The sequence below is a fragment of the Globicephala melas genome, chromosome 12, assembly GCF_963455315.2.
Source record: "Globicephala melas chromosome 12, mGloMel1.2, whole genome shotgun sequence".
Taxonomy (NCBI): Eukaryota; Metazoa; Chordata; class Mammalia; order Artiodactyla; family Delphinidae; genus Globicephala; species Globicephala melas.
The window spans coordinates 88242626-88266948 of NC_083325.1; positions in this window are offsets into that span (position 1 = coordinate 88242626).

Here is a 24323-nt window from a genome sequence, read left to right on the forward strand (position 1 = left end):
CCAAGGCTAGGCAGCCCTGGCGTCCACTAGCGAGGGGAGCCCGGCCACCGATTCCAACAGCACAAGGGTCTGTGGCCTTCACGGTGGGAGCATCTGTGCACACCTCAGGCGGTGACAGACGGCCCCTGGCATTGGGCTGCCGCCACGTGATGCAATGCTCTGGCCCATAGTAACGTGACATAACTTATGTTTTACAGTTTCTGCATTCTTGAGTCATCCAATAGTGGAAGGGTGCGTTGCATTTTAGTCATATTTACATCCACAGTTAGGTTTTAAGTTCAGGGGAGCAGTGCATTCGCTCCCTGCGAGGCGGGGGTGGGGAGAGGTGTTGGTGGGACCCTGGGGACATGTCTGGTTTGCATGGGACCAGCTTTCCCACCCCCAGAAGCTGACGGGAAGGAGCAGTGCAGGAGAGCTGGTGTGTGAGCTTCCAGAGGAGCTCGCGGGAAGGCGAGACCACGTACCACAGAAAGGGCTGGGAGGTTTGCTCATCCCCGACCTGGCGGTTCAGGTTGTGCCTGTGTCTGGAGGGGACCTGTTGCTGCTGGAACGTGTCCACTGGCCTTTGAGGGACTGTGAGATCACGTGCTCAGACACAGGCTAACCTGAGGAACAGGCAGAGGTTCAGCTCCTTCTCGGGGGCCAGCAGCACCTCCTTCCCGTGCCCCGCGGAGCCTGGCTGGGTGACGGTGAGTGTGCTCTGGCCCCCGGGCCTGTGTTCCTTCCTCCGCACCCCCGTCCCTGCGAACGCTGGTGGCTTTGGGAGCCAGAGGTGAGGGAGCAGCCCTTCCTCCTGGGCTAGGCCAGCCTGCGGGGTCTGGGGCTCTGGAGCCAAGGTGGGAGGGAGGGCAGCCTCCCTGTAGGTACACCCAGGGCTGGAGGGGGTGGTGCGGGGAGTTCTGGGGCCCTGCAGCCGCCCTTGGTGCCATGGTCAGCGCACTTCACCTGCAAACGCCACAGGCTAGTCCCTCGTGGTCACTTTCCGAAAGGGGAGTTAAAGATTTCATGGGGCTCTTTGGATGGAGATAAACCCCAGGCCTTTACCTGAGATTGTATTTGAGGGGTCACAGGTGAAGGGTTACCGGTCTGCCGGGTGCAAGCGAGGAAGCAGGGTCTTGTCCTGAGCTGCTGCCTGGATGGTGCCCCTCTCCCGACGGTAGGGCGAGAAGGGCCTGAGCCGAGGTCCTGACCCGTGGGCCCGTGTCAGGACGAGGCTCCCCATGCTGCCAACAGGGCCACAGGGTCGGTGCTCGGTCGCGGCGAGGACCAGGGCCTGAGGTCCGCATCATGGTGTCATCCGCACCGTCGCCCCAGGCCCCTTTGTGAAGCCACGTGCTGGGCCAGCTGCCTGGTAAACAGTCGTGCACGTGGACTTCGCCCAGACCAGGTGGGCTGAGCGGCAGCCCCCTGCCTTTCCAGCTGTGAGATTTAATTCCCGGAGACTCATTTTCCCGTCTGTACAATTGGGATGATATCTGCCCCGTTAGGTTGTTGCAGGGATTAGAAGCCAGATGACGCGCGTGGCTCCTGGTAAACGCCGGTGAGTGGTGGCTGTTAGTATCATAGTTGGAACTCACAACGTGAACTCCCATCCCCTCAGCAGCCATTTATTCAGCACTTAGAGGTTCCGGGCGCCTTCCCCGGGGCTGAGGGCACTAAATCAGCTGAGACGGCATTTCCAACCTCCAGGTGCTTTCTCACATCAAGTCGGTGCTTTGTGACCACCTAGAGGGGTGGCATGGGAGGGTGGGAGGGAGATGCAAGAGGGAGGGGATATGGGAACATATGTATATGTATAACTGATTCACTTTGTTATACAGCAGAAACTAACACACCACTGTAAAGCAATTATACTCCAATAAAGATGTAAAAAAATAAAACCCAAAACAAACTTATAGATGTGCAGCTTCAGGGCCACGAGGGTCCAGTTTTTGCACCGTCTTAAACATACACAAGGCGGTGGTATCTTTTTTGCGTGGTGAGGTTTTTCCTTCCGTTTATTCTTCAGGAGGCTACAATGAAAGCTCAGCAGAGGAGTGATTTTGCCCAGTTCCTCCGCCTTCTGCACTGATGGCTTGCTGGGTGAACGTCTCCTTGCTGGGCGAGCTGCTCTCAGAGGCTCTTCCCCTTTGCCCTTCTCTGACAGTGACACCTGAGTGGTTGTTTTTGTGCCTCCTCTAGGGGGTGACGCTCGCAGGCAGGTGACCAGGACACGGACGGTCAGCTTGGCTCCCGAGCTGTGTCCACAGCATTGCCCTGGCTCCTGGACTCAGCATTTCGCCCCTGAAGTCTCCCCTGAGATTCCTGACGGTTCCTCAATCTGTTCTGAATCTCACCGTGAGGGTGAGTCTTGTTAAAATGGTCTTGCTCATTTCACACGCCTGCCAGAACCTTCAGCACAGAGCGGTGAGCCTGCCGTTTGTGATAAAGCTGGCCTCCGCCCTCTCCAGATGTGCCTTCCACTGCAGGTGCTCTTTCCTCGGCCTCAGACACGTGGAGCGTGTCTCACCTTGTCCGTCTCTGCCTCATCCTTGCTTGTCATGGTTCCAGCCCCCTCCCCTGCCCCCACCTTTCTGGGTTTCTGACCAGCAAGATGCCCTTCAAACCATACTCGTTCTCTTAGACGCCGTCCAGTGAGCTCTGCTCCGAGGGATGGCCGGGGTCCCCTCTGCACGTCCAGCGCCCTGCCCGTCAGTGGTCAGCAGTTACTCTGGGCAACGTCTCCCCTCCCGGTCACGAGCTTCTGGAGATCAGGGTCCTCCCTGCAGCCTATTCCTTCCCCTCCTGCCTACCCTCCTCCCGTAAGTGTTTGGAGCGCCGTCTCTCAAACAGACGTGCTCAAGAAAAATGTGTGAACTGTAGTGAAGGAGATCAAGGGGGTGGGAATCCAGGCGACCGTGGGATCTAGTTTTCGAGTCCCTCGTTTGATGCCCGTCTTGCCAGATTGCCAGCCCCTGTTTTGGAAAGAGCTCTGCGTGGAGGACCCCTGAGTCTGGCCATTAAAGGCAGGAAGATGAGGCCGGCTGGGGCTTTTCCAATAAGTGGCCGTCATCTGTGCCACTCTCTGCTGGAGCAGAGGGGCTATAATTAAAATGAAAACTCAGTGAGCATTTGCCCTGCCAAGCCACATCCCGGAGGACAGAGCTCCCTTCTGGGAACTTCAGCCTTTTCCGATGGGGTTAAACTATCTGCACAGGGGTTATTTGAACAAAAGAGTCATCACTGGGAAAGGCACAGTGCGCTGCCAAGTTTATCCCACTCACCGCCAGCCTCACCGCTGGAGGGAGGGGCAGGGAGGACACAGGTGGCGGGAAGGACAGACACCCGCCCCCAGCATTGGCCCCACTTTTGACTCTGAGTCCATCCCCGTCCTCGCATTGGAGGGCTGAGTCACGCTGGGCTGCCAGGCCCACGTGGAGCCGTGGTTATGGTGAACTCAAGTTTGGGGAAGGAATGGATGAGGAGAAACGAGAGAAATGCACAAGACACAGGCAGGAGGAACAGCTATGGATTAACTTTCAGGACCCTGGACAGCGGAAGGCAAAGCCCTGACCGGGCAGGGCTCAGTGAGAACCTGTGCCCGGTGACAGGGGGCCCTGGAGCAGGGATGCTGGGGTTCTCCCTGCCTCCTTCGTACCTTTGCTCAACCAGGCAGGCTAAGCATATATATGCACCTGTCCTTGCTGGGGGGCACCCCTGCCGCAGCCCCAAACCAACCACCACAAACGGAAGCCAGCCCCCGGGGGGCAGGAAATGGGGTGACACAGATGGGTGTGGTGGGCTTGGTCTTCTCGGAGGAGTGATGTACCACGTCCAGGTTTGAGCCTGCGATGCGCTCTGCTCCTGTGGCCACGAGCAGGCCGTCACCGCACCTCCTCCAGGGTGAAACAGGGCCAGAGGGGAGCTTCCCAAGCTCTCGTGGCCTGTCGGTGCAGAGTGGGAATTCTTCCCACCCGGCCAAGCTCTCCGGCAGTGGAAGTCAGTTGAATTTGTCCTTGGCTTTGGGGCAGCGATTTTACTTCTCTGAGCCAGATTCTCCTGATCTGTAGACTTTTGGAGCAAATGGTAAATGAAGGCCCTTCAGGTTTGCTCAGGGAATCTCAGTACATGGCGTCCCCTGTTTGCACCAATCTAAGAGTGGGCTTTTGTGCTGTTTCACGAGCAGTCTTCCGGCCTGGCTGGGGGGTGCTGGGCCAGCAGATCTCCCAGAGGCTCTGAAGTCTCCTTCAAGTGCACTGACAGGCCCCAGAAGGAAGGCCTGAGATTCAGCTCAGGAATCTCCCAACAGAGTGTGGTCTCGGGTGTCCTGACCATGACCTGGGGATGATGGACCCGGGAGCTCTCTCAGGGGCACATTAAGAGGTCAGGGGCTGCAGCATTTGGTTCCCCGGAGCAGCCCTGAAAATCATGGGGGGTTTCTCAGGTCCTTGCAGGGATGTGCCCAAGGCCATGGTCTCCATTCCACATGAGTCTAAGCTGCAGGTTTGAACTCTGATTCCTTTCTGGGCACTGGTGATTGCATGAACCTGTGCTACAAATGACTTTACATCAGGCAGGCCTACAGATTCAAGCCAAAACCTACACTTGGTCACTGGGGGGAGTTCACTGGGGGGAAAGTCCTTCTAACCAGCACAGTAGGGAGTGGGAGGGAGTGGCATGGAAGGCTGCAGGGCGGCTGGGTGCTGAGTGTGGAGGGACGGACCAGGGGGACAGAGCGTGTCCTAGACCAAGGGGATGGAGGACGCAGCTGTCGGGAGGGGACCCCAGCAGCACGCAGCGTGACCGGGAGCTGAGGCTGGGACCACGTGTCTCCCAGTGGACCTTGGGAAGTAACGTGGAGTCACACGATACTCACCTAATCCAGTTTCTTGGAACAAACCTGCTGTGAGAGTGAAGTTCCGCCGTGTTATCCCGTGTCTTGTGCTTTTCTCACTCAGAATGAGGTTACACACCTGTCCAGGACGTGCAGCACTGAGGTCATAGTGTCTTCAAGGGAAGGCATGTGCCGAAACAGTGGACTTTTTAAAATTGCTGTGATCTATAATTTTATGTTAAACCAGACACTGTCTCATACCACCTTAGAGCATGAAAAACCGGCAGCAAGGACACGGGGCGGGGTGCTGAGCCCAGCCAGGTTCCAGCCATGGTGTGACCAAGAGGCAAGGGACAGGAGGCAGTGCTGAGGGCGTGGGGTGGACGCCGCTTTCCTCACCCTCTCTCTGGAAGCCCCAGACACTTTCCATGTCATGTCTTCTGGCCTGAGGTTAATTTGCAGTGTCCACAGTTGGTTGCGTGTTGAAGGCTTGAGGAGGAGCTGAATGAGGATGTCTTCTTGTGGACACAGAGGTAAAGAAATGGAAGGAGCTGGGTTTAGCTCAGAATTTGTCAATATGGAAGCAGCTGGCTCTTTTCAAAGTATTTCATTTCTAATCTCTTTGCCTCTAGACACGTCTCCCCGTTCGCACCAATGAGAACACCACTTACAGTTGGCAGGGGTTTTCCCTGATCTATGACCTTGACGTGGCTCCTCCTCTGCTTGCATCCGCCCGTGTCCCCACGGCCCCCTGGGTAAAGTGGGTACCAGCCCAGGGCTGGCTTCTCCAGCCTAATTTCTGATACCCGGACCTCATCTTCAGCCACGACCCCCGTTGTCTTTCCTCGGCGCCTTTCCTTGCGCTGTGGTCTGACTTGCCCTCATTTCTGAAGAAAACTCAAATTCATCCTTCGAGACTTGGCTCAAGGGTCCTCATCTCCACTTGGAAGCCTGCCCTGACCCCCAGCCTTGCTGTGGTGTTTCTAGCATTTTATGTCCTGGGGTTGTTTCTGCCGACTTGTCCACCTCCCCTAATAGATGTGCTGTCGCTGGGAGCAGGAAAGCTTCCGGCTTCTCATTTCACCTCCACTGCTAGAGGCTCTTGACAAAGAGTAGGTACTCGATGTACATTCGGTGAATAAAGTAACTGATTTCTTTGTGACTTTAGATAAGGAAAGTCTTTTGTTGAGAAGATAAATTCATTGTAAAGGAATTCGTTGCGGGCATACATTGATTTCTCAGAAAATATTTAATGAGGGCATTTTATGTGCTTATCATGAGGTAGCGTAGGACAATGGGCCGGGCTTGCTCTATGTAAAAGCTTAGAGGGAAAGGGCGTTTGGAGGGCTTTTTGAAAACTACTGTATCCGCGGTTTCTCGATCGGTGCCTGCCACGTCGTGAGCACCCAAGAAACGTGTGTTGAATGAATGAATGAAGTGCTCTGGAGCTCATAATGACTTTTCACATGTGTGGTCTTATATTACAATTCATGCAAAACCACAAAAACGAAATGTACGTTGGTGATTATCCCACTTCGAGATGAGAAAACTGAGCCTTGGAAATGCTAAGTGACTGGCCCAAGGTGTCAGACCAGAGCTCAGGACACAGAGGCTGTGGCGGCAGGACCGAGCCCGGACCCGCGTCTCCTGACCTCCTGTGCGTCTGACCGCTATTCGGAGGCCGGGAACTCACACACACCCTTCCTCATTCACTCAGCGAATCCTTCCTGAGCCCCTCCAGTGAGAAGCACCGAGCTGACGGCTGAATTGCTGAGAGGGGAGCGGGACGGGCAGCGGTGGCTGCCCTGCAGCGTGTGTTTCTCACCCGGTCAGTCCGCACGCCCTGGCTGTTCAGGCAGCCAGGGGCCGAGCGCTGAGGGCAGAAGCGTTCCTGGGGAGCCCGTCTACCTTGTGTGGGGTGTCGCCGTGCAGTGGGGCTTAGCTTGGACTACACTCAGTGGGGCTGCGGTGTGAGCTGGGCACGCCTGTCGTGCAGGGGCCCCTGTGAGGGCTGGCCTGGGGACACAGGCAGAAACTGCCCGCAAAGAAGTCCCAGCGGGTGCGGCAGACAGACGCACGGCTGAGGTCTGTGCAGGGATACGGTGAACACAGAAGGGAGGCATCCAGCCGCACTGGGGCTGAGCAGGGACAGACTCCGAGAGGAGAGGGAGGCTCCTGCGGACCCCGAAGCGGGCACGAGGTTGAGGAATGGAAACTCTACACGAGGCACGGGTGCACCGTATTCGAAGCCAAAACCTTTTCGGAGCACGGACGGCAGAGGAACGGACGGAGCCCGAGGCCCTGGGCTGGTGAGGAGCTGTGGCTGGAGGCTGGGCGGGGCTGGTGAGGAGCTGTGGCTGGAGGCTGGGCGGGAAGCCAGGGAGGGGCTCTCGGCAGCGGCTCCGGGCCGGGGCGGCAGGGGCAGGACTGGAGCTCGGGGCTGACTTCGGATGAATCCATGAAGGCCCGCGCGTGTATGTGCGTGACAGATGGGGCTGAGCGCGGCCTGGGTGGCCAGCGGCTCCCCGCGGACCAGAAGCGTCTCCGCCCGCATGTCATCCTCCCTGGAGTCGGGGGCTCGCTTTGGCTCCCTGTGGCCCTTTGGCCACCTCTCCTCCCAGGCCAGGCCGCACCCCGGCCCCGGTCCCGCCCCACGCCCTCACCTCTGGGGGGCAGAGCCCAGCCTCGGGCAGCGGTGCCCGGTCACCCCCGCCTGTCACCCTCGGCTTCTGGCACCCCGAGTCCTGGTCCAGGCCCCTCACTCTCCTCTTGGGTTCTGGTGACCTGTTGAGACCACTCAGTGCTCAGTTTGGTCCTTGGATCTCTGTATTTGATGAGTAACGGTTGAATGCAGGGATGCCTTTGATCTTGCCGTCTCTGACAGCCCTTGGCCAGATGCTTCTGTAGCCATGATCTTCCGGGAGCCTCCCGGCTCCCTGAGGAGAGGCCTGCGTCTCCCTCCTCACCTGGGGAACCTGTGCTCCGTGAGCTAAGTCACGTCCTGTTCCATGAAGCTTGCTCAGACCTCGCTGTGGCGTCAGGCGAGTGAGAACACCCACGGGAGGTTTTGCAGCATCTCTGTCCTCCGTGTGGGTATCTGGCAGCTCCTGTCCCCGCTGAACACGAGGCTGAGACAGCTGCCTCTCTGGCACCGGAGCTGACCTTGGTCTCCATGGAGACACGCGTCCTGGTGGAGCTCCCACCAAGGCTGTTCCGGGAAGTCTTTCCTTTTCCCTTTCAAGCCTTCTCTTTTCACAAAGACTTTCAAAGCCCCGCGAGTGGGAGATGTCCGGCCACAAGCCGCGAGTGCAGTTCCCCTCTAGCTGGGGGGCCACCGCCACTTGACAGGCATCCTAACTGCTAGCCCCACCCCAGACAGCAAATTGCCCTTTGCATCCAAGTGGGATTTAAAAACAAATTTGAAATCGGTGCTTCAGTAGCCCGCTCCTCTGGGGTTGGAACACAGAAATAGCCGCTCGCCTGCACAGTGTGGCCAGGATGGAATGCGCCTTGCTAACTGGGGACAGCAGAGACACTTGTCTCCAGGCCCAGCGCCCGTGGCTTTACGGCTGCATCCAGTTAGACGTGATATACCGGCACTCCTCCCGTTGCGTCCTATTCGGCAATGGGAGAGAGGACCAGAAGAGGTTTTCACATTGGTAAAAGCAGTGCTACCGAATTTCCCCCTTTTTCTTTTTAGTTACACAGAATAGAATTCATTTGCCGCAGAGCAGGGCCCTTTCCAGGTACTGGGCTGAGTCCGGCGGTGGAGATTCTGACCCTCGTTCTGCTCCAACACCCGAGTGAGCCTCGTGAGTCACTTGCCTTCTCTGAGACCCCTTTTCTCATCAGTTAAAGGAGTGACTTGTCCAAGTGTGTTCTCAGCCCAGAATTGTGTCTCTTGGGTGTTTCTGAAAGGGACTAGCTCAGCTGGGTACAGAAGAGGGATACTGTGCATGTCGATTACTAATGGTAACTACCTTCGCTCAAGATGTTCTGTTTGTGTCTAATAACTTTTACCAGGAGGATTGCAAATTACTAATATTCACGCTAGAAAATTAGAAGAAAGAAATCCAAATACTGAAAAATCTCTCGCTTCTGCTCTGTAGCAATATGTGTTTTGAGGAAGTAAACGGATGGTAATTATTTGACGGGCATATGTTTTTGTGTGCAAATTTGTGTATTACTAACCTGGCATCGCCATGCCTGCTGCTTTCCAGCTGCCTTTCCCCCTCACCTGCACGACACAGCCAGTCCCTTCTACTCAGCGTGAGGAGTGTCGCACGCCATTGCTGTGAGGAGACGTGTGCCTTCCCTGGATAGAGCGTGTCACTCGACTCCTCCTATGGCTTGTTCCAGTACATTTCGGTATTTTTCTATTATAAACAATGCTGTGATGAAAATTCTTGGAGATAAATCTTTTTATACTTCCGTGATAATTTATCTTCTTCGGGTAAATTCTTAAAAGTGAAATTGCTGGGTCACAAAGGGAGCTTACAGGTTAAGGGCTTTTGGCTACTTATTGGCAAATTTCTCTCCTGCAACGTTTCGCTCATGTCCATTTCCACTCGTATGATATGAGACTGACCACTTCCTTACAGTTTACCCAACTTGATTATTATTAAAATAATTTTGGCCCATTTTAGGACGAAAGTATTATACTATTGTTCTGAATTGCATTTTTTAAATTTCAGTTTTGAACAATAATGCAGGCATGGAAGGCTTTGAATCTCTTCTGGCTACAGATCATGAATTTTCATCTGTAGTCTCATCATCATTAATTTCTAAGTTGTTTGCAGTGGTATTTTTGCTTTATTTCCTTAACTTAAAAATTATTTAGAATTCTTTCCAAATTCACCTTTTTTTGGTTCATTCAAAAAGTCTTTTAGCTTTGTTGCATTGAGGTAGAGATTGTAGCCTGTATAACACACAACTTCACTGCGTGTTGCTCCTATTACGAAATTATAATGATCCTCTGGATTGCTTTCAATGCAAATTTCTCATATCTTTATTGTTTATCACTCCTAGTCTTAATTCTCCTACATTGTTGTTTATATTTACTTGATATTTCTTTGCAGATTTCTTAATTTTGAACCGTGCCCTCGTCATTTTGGTTTAGATGTATCTCTTCGGCACTGCCCTCGTGTGTGGTTACTTTTTCACTCTAAACGTCTTTGTCGTACTTGTGCTTTCTGGTTTTATGTATGTTTTAATGAGTGTTTGAGCGTTTTCTTTTTACATTTTGATATATACGATGCACTTTTATCTTGGAGAGATAATGTGTTTCTTCAGAGCAGTCGACATCAGGAATGTCTTTGTGCCTGTCCCTAAGATGAGATGTTTAGTACTTTCTTTCTAATAAATCCTTCAGTCAGTGACGACACTGTCATTTCAGACCCTGGCCATTGACAGAGCTGTTGGTCAATATGTCCTTAATTAATGGTTGTATTGTTTCTACTACTTTTTAAGGACTAGGCCAATCTTGTGCTTTACTTGTTACACTGTTTACTCTCACTTTTTGATACTCGGTTCACCTCATACTTGTAGTTTTAAATTCTATTCTGAGTGGATTGTTTTCAAAAAAATTTCTTTCATAACTCCTATAATTTCTTTGCTTTTCTGGCCAGGTCTTTTTGTCAGCCTTGAGTTTGAATATAACCTTTTGTAAGTAATATTCTTTGAAGTTTTAAAATTATTTGTATCATAGTTAATGGTGACCTGATTTTTTTCATTTGTAGGGAATCTATGACCTCATTGCTAATGTGACATAGTTTATATATATATATATATATATATATATATGAAGTCAACATAACTCCGAGGTTTTTAATAACTTTTCCATGATATTTAATGACCCACCTTGAGCCTGAGATTTGAGTCTCCCCCTCGGAGCAGGATGTGCTCAACCTCGAGCAGGTGCGTTCTGCTTACTTCTGGAATTCTAAGTTGTTCTGGAATTCTCTGAGGCTTGCCTGCTTTTAGGTTTCATCTCATAATTCACATCTGCTTATTTTGCTCTCCTTCGTGGTTCTAATTCGTTGGTTAATTTTCTGAAGATTTCAATCTGCCCCTTCCTGCCTATATTGCAGCCTTTAATTTGAGATGCCTGTTTTATACATTTTATGTATTTTTTCCTGATTCTGGATCATGGCTTCAGGTCTGAGGGTAACAAGCTCTTTGAATTTTACTGATACCACAATTTAGAGACATTCAAGTGTCCTGCGCTTCTGGGCAGGAAACCTGCTCCATGGAAAGGCTGCAGGTGCATCGGGCTGGAGCCTGGAGGAGGTGGGGCTTCCAGGTGAGTCAGGGCCAAAGCCATAGGTGATGGAGATGATGCTAAGGGTGGTGATGGAAGCGCATCTGTGTGGGGCACCCAGCTTCGCAAGGGGAATCTGGGAGGCATCTCAGGATTGTATCGTAGGACGTGGCCTTGAAGGATGAGGAAGGGGTAGCAGTACAGGGGACGGTGCTTCAGGAATTGGAGGGCATGGAGGTTCACCAGCTGCTGGGTCGTGTTCAGGAAAGAGGACAGAGTCTACTGAGGCTCAGCTTAGCGTCTGCAAGAGAAAATGAGGCGAAGCCAAGTGCGGAGAGAGCCGGTAGGACTTACGCTCCATTCAGAAATCAGGACTCTGGTTCGTAGGCAATGGGAAGGGATTGACGAGTGTAGTTACCAAGTTTGCATTTTAAAAAGACACATGTGGGGCAGCATCAGGCTGGATTAAAATGGGGAGAGCGAGAGACTTGGGCCCACAGACTTCTAAGGTGACTGTGTGGTCCTGATGAGAAACAGCCCATGAGGTTGGGATTACGAGCGGAGAGAAAGGTGATGGCAACTTTTAAGGTGACGGCTGGCTCTGCCAGCCTTCCCATGTCTGCTGAGAGGCTTACATTTTGATTTTAGGGACTTGGTCGTCTCCACCCACACCGCTGGCTTTCAGCCCTCTTTATGTTTACCCAGAAATAAAAAGCAGTAGAATTTATGACTATTGGTAGAAATGAAGAATTTGTATTTCTAGATTATACTGAGCAAAGAGTGTATGGTTGACAAACAAGATGTTTTCCACGTGTAGAGTTTGTTTTCCTGGTATTACGTGGTGCTTTCCATTGGAATGAGTTCACCATATAAACATTAAATAACTATGGGTCATTTTTCAGCCAAAAGACACCTTTTCATCGTTTCTGAGGGAATGAGAATGTGGACCTTTTAAAGGGTGTTCCTATTTTGTACATAACGGTGAGGAGTTTGGTGTGAGTCCTGTGAGTGTGCACAGATGTGATGGAGGGACGATGAAATCCATGTATCGTCTGCAGAAGAAGAGGGTTTCCTAACGCCTTCCTCATCTTACTTCCTAGCCACCCCGTGCTTCCCGTCACTTAAGTCAGAAATCCTGGTGTCACCCTTGACTGTCCCCCTCACTCCCATACCCAGTCCATCAGCAAATCCTGCAGGCTCTACCTTCGGATACATCCAGAATTTGCCTCTCGCCTCCTGGTCCAGCCATCAGCATCTCTCCCCTGGGTTGTGGCCACGGCCTCCCCAGGGGTCCCCCTGCTGCCCTTGCACTTTTAGTACGTAGACGGGCCTGCTGTGGGCTCAGCCAGGTACTGTCACCTCCCGCTCAAAACCTTCCGGTGGCTCCCACCCCTCTTAGGGAGAAGCCTGCAGCCCGTACATGGTCCCCGATGCCCGAGGTTGGGCCACTGCCCGCCGCGCTGCCCTCCCTCACGCGGCCCAGCCCCCTGGCCTTTGCTGGCCGTGCACACTCTCGCTCAGGGGGCTGGTGTGGGCTCATGTCTCTTGTTCCAGATGCCCCTCCTCCAGGCATCCTCGCGGGTCCCTCCTCGTGGGGGGCCTTCACTGGGCCCCTATTCTGAGGGTGGTCCTCCGCACCCAGAGCTCTCCGTCACATTCCCACGTTTCCTCTGTCGCTATTTTCCCATCCTATGTGCCTCAGCTATTATTGTTTTATTCTTGACTTCTATTCATTACAGTATAAGTTGCATGAGCGCAGAGAGCTTGCTCATCTTTTAAAACTTCTGTATCTTTAGCACTTGTAACAATGCCTCAGACGTATGAAGTATTCAAGGAACGTTTCAGAAGGAATGGAAGACACTCGAGGTTTAGGAAAGAGCTTGTAGGTTGAAGGGCCTTTTCCCCAATGACACTGCTGGAGGGGCTGGACCCCGAGACTTCAGGCTACGCGACTTTGTGCAGGTCCCTTCTCTCTGATTCTTGATTCGTTCAGGTGTGAAATGGGGATAGAAGCGTGTGTGTGAAACAAGCAGCTTCCCCTGAATGAGTGTGGGTTGTGGTCAACATTCCTGAGAGAGGATGGTGAGATGGGTGGGACCTGGTGGGGGGTCACCCTGGGGCAGAGCAGAAGGTCCCTGGGTGGGAATCGTAGCTCAGCCCTGTGTCGTCTTCATCCAGAGAGAACGCATCCCAGTCTCTTAGGAACTGGTGGTTTGATGAGCTGACTTCTGACAAGGCTGAGTGTCTGCTGTGGAGTCGTCCTCAATTTCTTCCCGCAGCGTCTGCAGTTTTTCCTCCCGTGGCTGTGGCTGAAGTTGTGAGCGAGGAGTCTTGCATCCTGGGCCGCCCTGGTGTTTCCGTGAAGCGGGGTAGGGGGCTGCACCTGGTTTCAGCTGCAGGGGCTCTGAACTGTGGCAAACGCTCTGATTAAATCACATTTTTCTTAGCCGCAATCAGGAAACAGGAAGTGATTTGACACAGAACATTGCATCAATTAGGATCAGATTGGGGGAAGTTCTCTTTGATAAGCATTTTCTGCCAGCCTGTGCATCTAGCATTGCAGGCAATGGCGGCAGAGGGCCATCTCGCCCCCCAGGCCTGCTCCCGCCTCCTTTGCCTTGCGCATGCTCTCCTTTCTGAGCTCCGGCCCCTGGGCTCTCTGCACAGTCCCAAACCCAGGCTTCAGGAGGGGCCTCAACAGAAGCTGGTCGTTTGGCTGCACACAGGCAACATGCACCCAATTTAAAAACCTGAATTCTATCTTTCGGATTGTGCTTTGTTTTGCTTTTTTAAAATGCAGCCTGGTCAGATGGCTTGTGAGTGAAGACAAGGCCCTTGGAGATGGATGATGACAGATGTCCAAATAAAGAATCGGGACACGAAGCTATAGAGGTGGAGTCTCCTGAGTGGGTGCCGGAGACTCGGGTTTGAATGCTGGCTTCTCTGTAACCCCGGTTCCCAAGGTTGCTAGAGAGCGGAGAGAGGTACTGGGTGAGTGACCAGTTTGTCAGTAGGCGCTGCAAGGACCGGGCAGTGGGCTCGGTGGGTCACGTTTCTTGTGATGCTGTTTTCAATCTCCTCTCTCCACTATTCCTTCCAACTGAACAGACCTCAGGATGCTAACACCTGGCTTTCCCTTTCCCACGGGGACCGTTGGGTAAGGAAACTTTGCAGTGCAAACTTCCCTTTTTTTCTTAGATTCTACGCACGGGAGAAAACACCACATGGCCCAGGTGTCTGTCAATAATAGAGTAGGTTACTGAAATAAAATGAAAGGTGGGTACATTTGCAACTTTCACACTGGATTCCAAAGGCTGAAAAAGGCAATTCTCTGTTTGCCTCTCGGGCAGGGGACTGACGTGTCTCAGGTTCACAAGTCAAAGCACCTTGTGCCCATCACAGGACACTCAGCTTCCCCCCACCGCCCCGATGGAGTCTTTGGCATCTTTCACTTGTTTATGCTGTGAACGTACTTTCATAATTTTTACTTTACCTGACCTTTAATTTGCAAAAATGACTTCTATCATTACCGGTCTAAACTATGAAATTAACATAGGTATGCCTAAAAACACCATTTGGGATGCTTTCCTCTTTGCTTCTCTTACATGTGCCATTTCATAAAGACCTCCCACACCCCTCGCTCATCAGGAGAGGAGGACAAAGGAGACTTTCTGAATCTAGGGCTGGGGCATCTTGGAAAGGGGGTAGGTCTTTCGACAACTCCTTAAACAAAAACAGAAAGTGAAATCGGTTGGTTTTCTTGCCCTGTTCTCATCCAAGAAATGTAACACCTCCAAATGTTATCCATAAAGTCATCCAATATTTGGAGTCTTTGCATGAAAAACAGAAGGGCGTTGCTGGGCCTCAGCAGCTCGCCTGGTGCATGTGTAAGCCTTCGGAAGCCAAATACGCCCTCCAGGTTGAAGGTCATTGGGGTTTAGGGGTAGCGCTAACGAGGGCAGCCATGTCTCTCCCCACTCACCCGTGTGCTGCTTTCACACTGCGCCACCATGACATACGGGCTTGAGAGCCTCTGGTTGCCAGAAAGAGTGGGCACAAAACTCTCAGGGGGCAGAGGGGGCTCTTACTAGCCCCCGTCTCACATCTTGGGCCATGATGTTGACCACAGCAAACGATATTTAAGTTCTCTTCCGTTTGGCAACATCCAAAACAATTTTAATGATCTGTGCCCCCATGTCGCCTGTGGCTTTTCCAAAAGGTGCTGCTGGGGGAGGGTGTCCAAGCAACCGGGGGGGCCAGGCAGGCAGTATGGCTCCTGGCATCTGTGGATCAACTAAGGCAGGGGCGACAATTCCTGCCTGATTCTGAGACTGGGTGCTGGGAGGCTGGACAGAGAGGCATGAGGCTTTCAGGACCCGGGGCAGGGCAGCCTGGAACTTAGGGGCCTCTGCTGGTGGGCAGGGAGGAGGGGAATGACAGGCAGAGGCCACAGGAGCTCTTAGTGGACCTGGTGGACATGGCAGGGAGAGGCTCTGTCTCAAGAGTCAGGCAGACCTGGACTTGAAATGTAGCTCTTCAGCTTACTAACCTGTCACCTTCATCAGCTACCTGGGCCCCAGTTTCTTCTGCTCTGAAAGGGGGGTGCTAGTAGCTCTTTGGAGGACAGTTGTGATGGTGAAGATGAAATAACATATGTGAAGCATCCCATGTGATTTCTGGGGAAAGTAAGCATTAGAAAACTAGAAGTTACTTTATGCAATGTTTTCCATTAATAAACAAATTTTAATTTTATAGTTACATAAAACTTGTCTATTTTAGATGTTCCCAGAATGTCTGGGAAATTGGGAGCTAGTCCCCCAGAAAGAGCATCCTAATTACCTGGATGACTTACTGATGTTGTGCCCATGGAGGAACTTCCACATGGTGTCTCATATGCTTCCTGAGAGCCGGGAGTTGAACTGTGTCCCCCAAAGCTGTGTTGAAGTTCTAAGCCTCAGTATTGAGCGTGGAAACTTATTTGGAAATAGGGCTGTTGGGTCATACTGGGGGAGGGTGGCCCCTAGTCTGATACCACTGGTGTCCTTAGAAAAAGAGGGAGGTTTGGACACAGACACGCATAGAGGGAGGACCACGTGAGGACACAGGGAGAAGGCCCTGTGATGACAGAGGCAGAGCCTGGTGTGATGAACCCAAACCAGGGAGCTGATACCAGGGATGGTACCAGGGAGCCGGTACCAGGGAGCCAATACCATATCCGATACCAGAGCTGATACCAGGGCTGATACCAGGGAGCTGATACCAGAGCCAATACCAAGGCTGATACCAGGGAGCTGATACCAGAGCCAATACCAGAGCTGATACCAGGGCCGATATCAGAGCCGATACCAGGGCTGATACCAAGGATGGTACCAGGGAGCCGATACCAGAGCTGATACCAGAACCGATACCAGGGCTGATACCAGGGCCGATACCAAAGCCGATACCAGAGCTGATACCAGGGCTTCCTGGCCTTGGCCAGGAGCTGGAAACACACTGGGAGCAGATGCTCCTTCAGGGCTGAGATGGAGGGGACCAGGCCTGCTGGAGCTGCATTTCCGGCTCTGGCCTCCAGAGCTGTGCGATGGCCTCTGCTCCAGGGGCACAGCCGTGTCTTACTGGGTTCTGTGGTTCTGAGCTTTTCCTCCACCCTGTGAACTATCAGAAGTCGGTGATTTAATGCCCACTTTAATTCCTCCTTTTATCTTGTAGCTTCATGGAAAGTTAGGGTTCCTACCATTGAATTCGGCTCAACCGGCCCTAAGTGATCACATTAGTTGTGCTTAATGCTCCCTAAGGCAGTGGAAGAGATAAACATGACGCTGACCTGGGTCTCTTCGCACACACACTCACATGCAACTCAAAGCCCTGCTTTCTTCGTTCCTGAGCAAAGTTTCATGAATTTTCCAAGTAAATTTCTGATTGCAACAGCGCTCTCAATAAACCATTCACTGTGCCCAGCATGTCCTGTTGCAGCTCAGCTCCGTGCTTGTCCTTCTGTGGTCTCCTCTGTAGGATGGGAGCTGGAAGCCTGAAAACGAGAGCCCCACATTGGTCTGCTCGTGGGGTTCTGGTTCTGTTCTCCCCTTGGAACGCAATGACAGGGAAGTTACGTACCAGCTGGTGAGTGTGCGGGCAGCAGGGGCAGATCAGCACTTCCAGGACATGGACTCCATCCCAGGGGGAGCAGGGGCTTCCTGGCGTGGGTACCACCACCTTGTTCTTTCAGTTCTTCAAAAATGCCTGCAGACAACTCCCTCTGTCAGACCTCTCTCTGGGTGAACTATCTGGAGTGGCCTCTGAAGGTTTCTAAACTAATACAAGCCATTTAGTTAAATTCTCCTATTCCCATGTACGACTGTATAACCTGGGGAGTCCTACAGGCTTTGCAGCAAAATCACACCATACATTTCTGGCTCTGTGACTCAAGGAAAATGACTGAGTATGTCTGACTCTGAGTTTCTTCTGTAAAATGAGGTTACAGATGGACAACATGTGTGTGTGTGTGTGTGTGTGCGCGCGCGTGTGCGTAGGGTTGTAGGTATCGTTAAAGAAGATACCGTAAATAGTGTCACTGCCACCACACTGACACGCAGAGACGATCAACGTTTCTTCCCTGCCCAATGTCCTCTTCTTCCTTTGAATCATACATTTTCTCAACACGTCTGATCTCCAGCAGATGTTTGACGTCAGTCCTGAGAACTTTTAGCCACAGGATCAAAACTCCTCAGGCAAGGCTTTTTGGTTGTGTTTTGTTTTCAGGAGGAAAATCTATGTTCCTGGGTGAGTCATTTTCTTCGTGACTATTAAGAAAATCAAGCGGGCTGGGTCCTGGTCCGCTGGTCATCTGAGAGTCCATGTGAAACATGCTCTGTGACACTTCATGGGGTTGTTAGGATGAGCAGGAAGGGGGCATTTGTAAATTTGGAATCACTTAGCACCTTGCAGGGCAGATAGCAGACACCCAGACAGTGCGTTTGAATCATTATTTGCTGACAATGGACAGATGTACGCAAAAGCAAGATGGACAAAGTGGTTCTGAAGAGAAAATGGAAAGGGAGCGAACAGGGGTGTCAACGGCTATCATAACCTTAGGTGGGCATAGCACTTTACAGTGTATAAAGTGATTTTTCCATTTTCCTATTTCGTGTTTGTGACAGGACTCTGAGGTAGGTGGAAAAAGGAAACTCAAGGTTTTTATTTTTATTTTTTGATGAAGAAAGTGAAGCCCGAACAGATTGAATAATTTTCCTGTGGTCTCACAGCTAGTGATAGTAAAGTTAGTCCGTACTGAGAACTGACCGTAGGCTGGGCACTCTTGAGCGCTATATGTGCACCATGTTCTTTAATCATCAAATCAGCGTCCTGGGGCCTGCTATAGTCGTGTTCCCATTTGCAGAGGAGGAAACTGCTCAGGAGGGTAAGACGCTTTCTCAACAGGACACAGGAATAGGTGGAGTAGCTCAGGCAGCCCTGAGGACAAAGTCCAGGTTTGTGACAATGGGGCGATGCTGTCAGCTGCAGGGTCATCAGCTTGCTCACCGTGTTCGTGCATTGGGTCAGGTCTGCTCCCAGGGCAAGCTGTGCTCGCCACTAGTCTGTGTGGTTAAAAGCTCAATCCTGTGACCCAAGAAAGCTGAGGAGTTTTCTATTCAGTTATGTCTCATGAGAAGCTTCTCTACTTGTGCAAACTCTATAAAAAATTTCAACCAGCAACAATCAACTAAGAAATAAAGTGGAAAGTGAAAATTCATTCACGACAGCAGCCATAGCTACAAATGATCAAAGAATTTACACTAAATGCCTAAGAAACTTATGAAATAATTTTTAAAAATCTATTAAAGGACATGACATCAGATACGAACAAAGGCAAGATATATACCATATTCATGGATGAAGCAACTTGGCATTGTGAAGTCTGTTCCCCCCCCCAATAAATCTACCCTTGTAACGTTCTTCCAATAAAAATTCTAGTGTGATTGTTTAAAAAAAATCAAACCATTTTAAATTCATGGAACAATAAAAGTCCAGAATAAACAAGACATTTTGAAAAAGAAAAAAGAGGGGGGAATTAAACTGTCAGATATTAAGACACACTAGAAAGAGGTAGTAAGGAAAATTCTGCATCTGGAGGGAGAACTGACTTATAGACAAAAGAAATAGAAAATAGATTTCAGAAACGTGTTTAGAAATTTGGGAGCCCAGGGTGTGACAGCACGGACGAGTGAGGAGAGGATGAGTGATCTGGTAATGGCACGGAGGTGACATAGTCTATGGAGAAAAGTATCCTTGGACAGCAGCCTCAGGCCGAACAAAGGTCATCTCTGGAAGGACTGAAGACCCAGATGGGACAGATACAGCTGTAAAGGCAGCTGAGGAAAATGTGGGAGTGTCTTTATAATCTTGGGTGGGGAGGGAATTCTTAAACTGTACTTCAAAAGTACAACCCATCAGGAAAAGGGACGGATCTGATGATTTACAATGTTGTATTTCTGTTCAATGGAAGATACTGCACGGTGAGGGGATGGGTGATGGATTAGAAGACACCGTCAACATCTAAAACCGACAAGGGCTGGCCAACTAGAGTAGGTGGGATACTTCTTAAAATTAAGAAGGAAAAAAGGAGGAAACTCAAGAAAAATGTGCCAAGAAAATGAGTCTACGGTTCAGAAGAGACGAAGCTGAATGCTGGGGAGGGCAGGTGATGAAGAAACACAACACTCATGGAATCAGAGAAATGCCAGATTGAACTGCATCGCTTCTTCATTGTGTACCCATTGGACTTTCAACATCAATCCAATTACTGGTAAAGGATGGATAGGAAAGGAAATCCATGTGCACAGGTGATGAGGTGAGAGTGGGCCTGGATACCTGCTTTGACAGCAGTCTGGAGGCACCTAGTGACGTTTAAACAGTGTCCAGTGCAGCGAAAACAGAATGTGTGGTGGCGAAGTCTGCATGGCTTGGCGGGGGGTAAACGCAGTGGAGACGCAGGAGGGACCCTGGGCATCAGCCGTGGACTAGACCCGCCTAGACCCGCCACAGAACACTTAGAGTGAAGTACGTAGGAAGCAGAGCGAGTGCCCAGCCCAATGCCAGCCGGTCAATTGAAACATAAATAGGCAGGTTCTACTCTATATTCTTTCTGGGCTGTGCCCACCTGTGCCTGCCCAGCTTCAAGACTGAAGAGAGAGTCCGGAGTCAGCGACAGAGACATCAGTGGTTTAAAGGATGGGGGCTTACACGTCTGCAGCAGGGTCCTGGAGCAACGCCCCACTGTGTGCAGAGGACGGTGGGCAGGACGTGGCAGCAGCCTTCGCTCCCGGGGGCAGGGGAGACGACCAGTTACAGGGGAATGGACGTCCGGTGGGCTTGTCGGTTACCAGGGAAACCAGCAGAGGGGCACGCCCTTCACCAGCCCTTTGGTAAGAACCATCAGCAGCTGGGGCCCGGGACAAGGACGCAGGAAGGTCAGTCACGTGCGTAGGGCATAGGTGAAGCAGGCACTGCTCAGTCGGGGTGTCCAGAGAGCAGGGGGACAGCCATCCGGAGCAGCCCGACCAGACAATTCTTCATGCACAAAACTTATACAAAGACGGAAACCAAACACATGGAGTGGCTTCCAGGAGGTGGGCTGGGGCGGGGGAAGGACTTGATCACAGGCACAGGTGATGAGCTGGAAAAGTGCAAAAACAGAATGAAACAAAGGCAGGGTGTTTGGCTACTGCTACGATGGCCGCTCTGCACACTGGATAGAAAATTCCTGGAAAGTGCGTAGAACCGTGAGACGCAAAGAGTGAAAGATGGATAACTGCGCCGTCAGCTGAGTATGGACTTGTGACCAAGAGGGAGTCCTGCTTCCTGTGGCCGACAGGCCAGCTGTGTCGGCCTGACAGGCTGGGGTTTGAATGCAGGTGAGCTAGACTCCAAAATTCATTGCTTTCCCACTAAACCGGGTACGTTCGCTTATGATGCCAGAACAAGTGGAAGGACTTAGTCGGTGGTCTAGAGAAACGTGGCCCCTGGATGGTAGCTCAGAGCAAGAGGCATGGGCAGGACCCTGACGGGCCTCCCGAGGTTAGACTAGGATTTTAAAGGCACAGAGGGGACAGGGTGACACGTTGGTGGGTGTGCTGTGTTGGAGGAGCCGGGAGGGAGCTAGAGGCCAGCGGGGAGCGGAGGGGTGGCCAGGTGTCTAAGCCTGCTGTCGGCCAGGGCGGTGTCCAGCAGTGAAGCAGGGAAGCAGCTTTGGCAGCGAGCAGCGGGTTACTTCTCCAGGTAAAGGGCGGTGGAAGGTAAAGGAGGGCCAGCCGGTCGGCCGGTTGCAGTGGGCAGGGGACACTCGGGCTGCGTGGAACGCACATTCCATGGGTAGCACGTAGCATCTGGGGATCAGTGCAACGCGGGGTTGAGGAAGCGGGAGACCTGATTTTGTTTGACTTCCTTTATTCCATAATCGGAAGTACCTTTTTCATCACCAAGTACTGAATGCTGGGAGTGAGAATGTAATCTAAAGAGTGCTTGATGTGAAAAGAAGCTTGCTGTGCACACTTCATACTTTGTAGGAGCTGAGACGGACCGGAGAAGTCTTCCCTATTTTCGGGTTTTTCTAAAACAATTTAAAATCAGTGGTTTCTAATAATTCCTCCACGAAACCACATACCCCACAGCTAGCAGTGGTGGGAGGGGCAGGGCGAGGCCGGGGGTGGGTCCTGGGACACGGGGTCACCTTGAACGCTGGTCAGCCACTGGGAGGTTGGGCTGGGGGTCACAAGGTCAAGCACAGAGCTCATCACGGCGCTCGGCCTGGACAGGACCTCCCCGCCATCAGATGGCGATTCTGCCAGCACTGGACCGTGTTAACTATGTGAGCAACACGAAATCTGGGAGAGCAATAAACAGCTTGGGTTTGGGGAAGACCTCATCCAAAGAACTAACTCACGCGGAATCCCAACTCAGCTCACGTGGAGGAAACTGACCTCCATCCCAACAGTATAAATTAGTTATGTATCATTTTATTTGCAACAGTGCTATTTCTTTGATACAATACCTAGTATGAGCTCTCTTGCAAAAAGTGCTGTCAATTCTTTGTCCTGTAGTGACTACGGAGCAGTTAATATGGGCAGAAAATCTGCGTTTCCATGTGGTAAAAAATACCCACTTAACTGGGAATGAACTGTGGGCTCCCTTTGACAGCCTGTGTTCTTGGATTGGGGCTGAGCCCCCGTGGCCCTGGAAAGCGGTACCTCCGCCAGTGGGTACCACAGGGGCACCTGGCCTGGACTGTCAAGGACGGGCAGGGTCCCATGGCATGAAATATGCATTTCTGGGGCAGCGGCCATGTGTGAAACTCAGGGACGAAGCGATCCAGGCAGCCTCTGACCTCACCTCCCCACACCTAGATCTTTTGCTCGAAAAGGAGAATGAGTCATTTTAACCCAAAACATGTTGGCACTTTGAGTTAAAAAAGGGTGAGATGGGATCACGCTTGACAGGTGATTCTTGTTCTTCCTGAAAACGAGGCTGCCTGTCTGACGCAGCCGTGGTGAGAACATCTTGCCAAAGGAAATACTCACTGTGGCTAGAGCGGCTGGGAAACGTCTGCCCATCCTGGCAGTAAACCCAGCAAGCGAGAATCCCACCGGCCCGGACAGGCTGATCAAGAGCCCACACCGCTGGTCTCCTGGCCTGAGCCCAGCACAGATCCTAACGGTGGCTTGTATGCCGTGCGGGTCCATAAAGCTCTGCTGACTTGAGTGAAATGAGTGGGCCGGACTGGGATGTGCAGATGGAGGGCTATAGGATGCTGAGGTCCAGATGGCGAGGGTTCTGCTTCCAGATAAGTCCGTGGATCTGCAGAGAGTTCATCAGAGTGATGGTTCTAGAAAGGCACAGACATCTGCTCTGTGGGAATCAGCTAGGGCAGAGATCTGGTCCTCCAGGCCCAGGGCGGGGGAGGTCAAGGAACATACACTATCTCAGCGTGGACACAGGTTTGACTTGCTGGGCTTTTATCCATTCTGGGGCTGTAGGGATTCGGGAGTCATGCGATTAAAGGACAAAAGCCGGCTCCTCTGAGGGCCCGGGTGGTCTGAGGGGCATTGCCCTTGGGGCCAGCTTGCCATCATACTCTGAGGGAAGGAATAATTCTCAGGAGCCGATGGGGCCCAACCACACAGCTCCGGCTGTGGACAAGGTACCCTGGGGGAAGGGCTTCCAGCCAGGGGGCTGCTCCCAGAGCGGATGCTGGGCTGGGGATGTGCCGGGCAAGGAAGAGAGAGGGGCAGCCTGGGACTCGGTCGTGCTGCCCCCATCAGCTGAGTACCCCGTGCAGGTCACATACGTCATGGACTAGCTTCTCTCTCTGGTATTTGAAGGTTCTCGTGAAAAGCAAGTGAAAACAATTGTGTCTGTGGAAGATGCACTTTGTAAACTAGAAAGTGTGACGAGGGTTCTAGGGCCCTTGGCCCTGGGCCCTCCCCCCAGGACCTGCCTCAGCTGGCTGCCCCGGAGAACCTTCTCATGTCGGCTCTGCGGGAGGAGGATGGGCCTGAGTGGCGGGACCTTGGGACGCGTTCAGCCGCAGCGAGGCCGCCTCTACGTCCTCCGGGGGGGGGGGGCGCTGTGCTCCGGGCTGCTCTACAGGGCGGCCAGGCCAGAGGCCTCAGCCCTGGCGGTGGGCTGAGCTCCCGGGTCTCCGAGGCGCTCTGAGCGCAGCCCTGCTCCTGAGGGGTTCTGGCTCCGCTCCCTGACACCCTTTTCCACCAGGATTCCCCGCAGCGGCTCTGCTCGTGTTAACTCTTCTCCACACCCTTACGTCTCTGCAGAGGCGCAGGTTTACTGCCACCCGAGGCCCCGTGAAATGAATTCGGTTTATGGGGACTCTGAGCTCATTTCCTCGTGCCCGGGAGCGCCCGACGTCCTGCTGGGGGCGCCTGTGGCCCCCGAGGTTCCAGGAACCCTGGGCAGCCTGGGGCAGACTGTGGACACGTCCCCCCATCCCCCATTAACTCTGAAAACCCGGGCGAGGGCCATTTTAACTCGACACTTGTGCAAATATATTCAAATGATCATTCAAATGATTTAACGCGGAAAGGGTCCGACTCTCCCCAGAGTAAGTCGTGTTTTTAATGTGCTGTCTGAGTGATTTCATTAGGTTGCAACGTTAAAGAGAAGTGTATTTGCTGCATAACTTATACAAGTGTATGCAAATACTGTGCCCACTCCTGCCTGCAGAGGCAGCCAGTGAGGTTC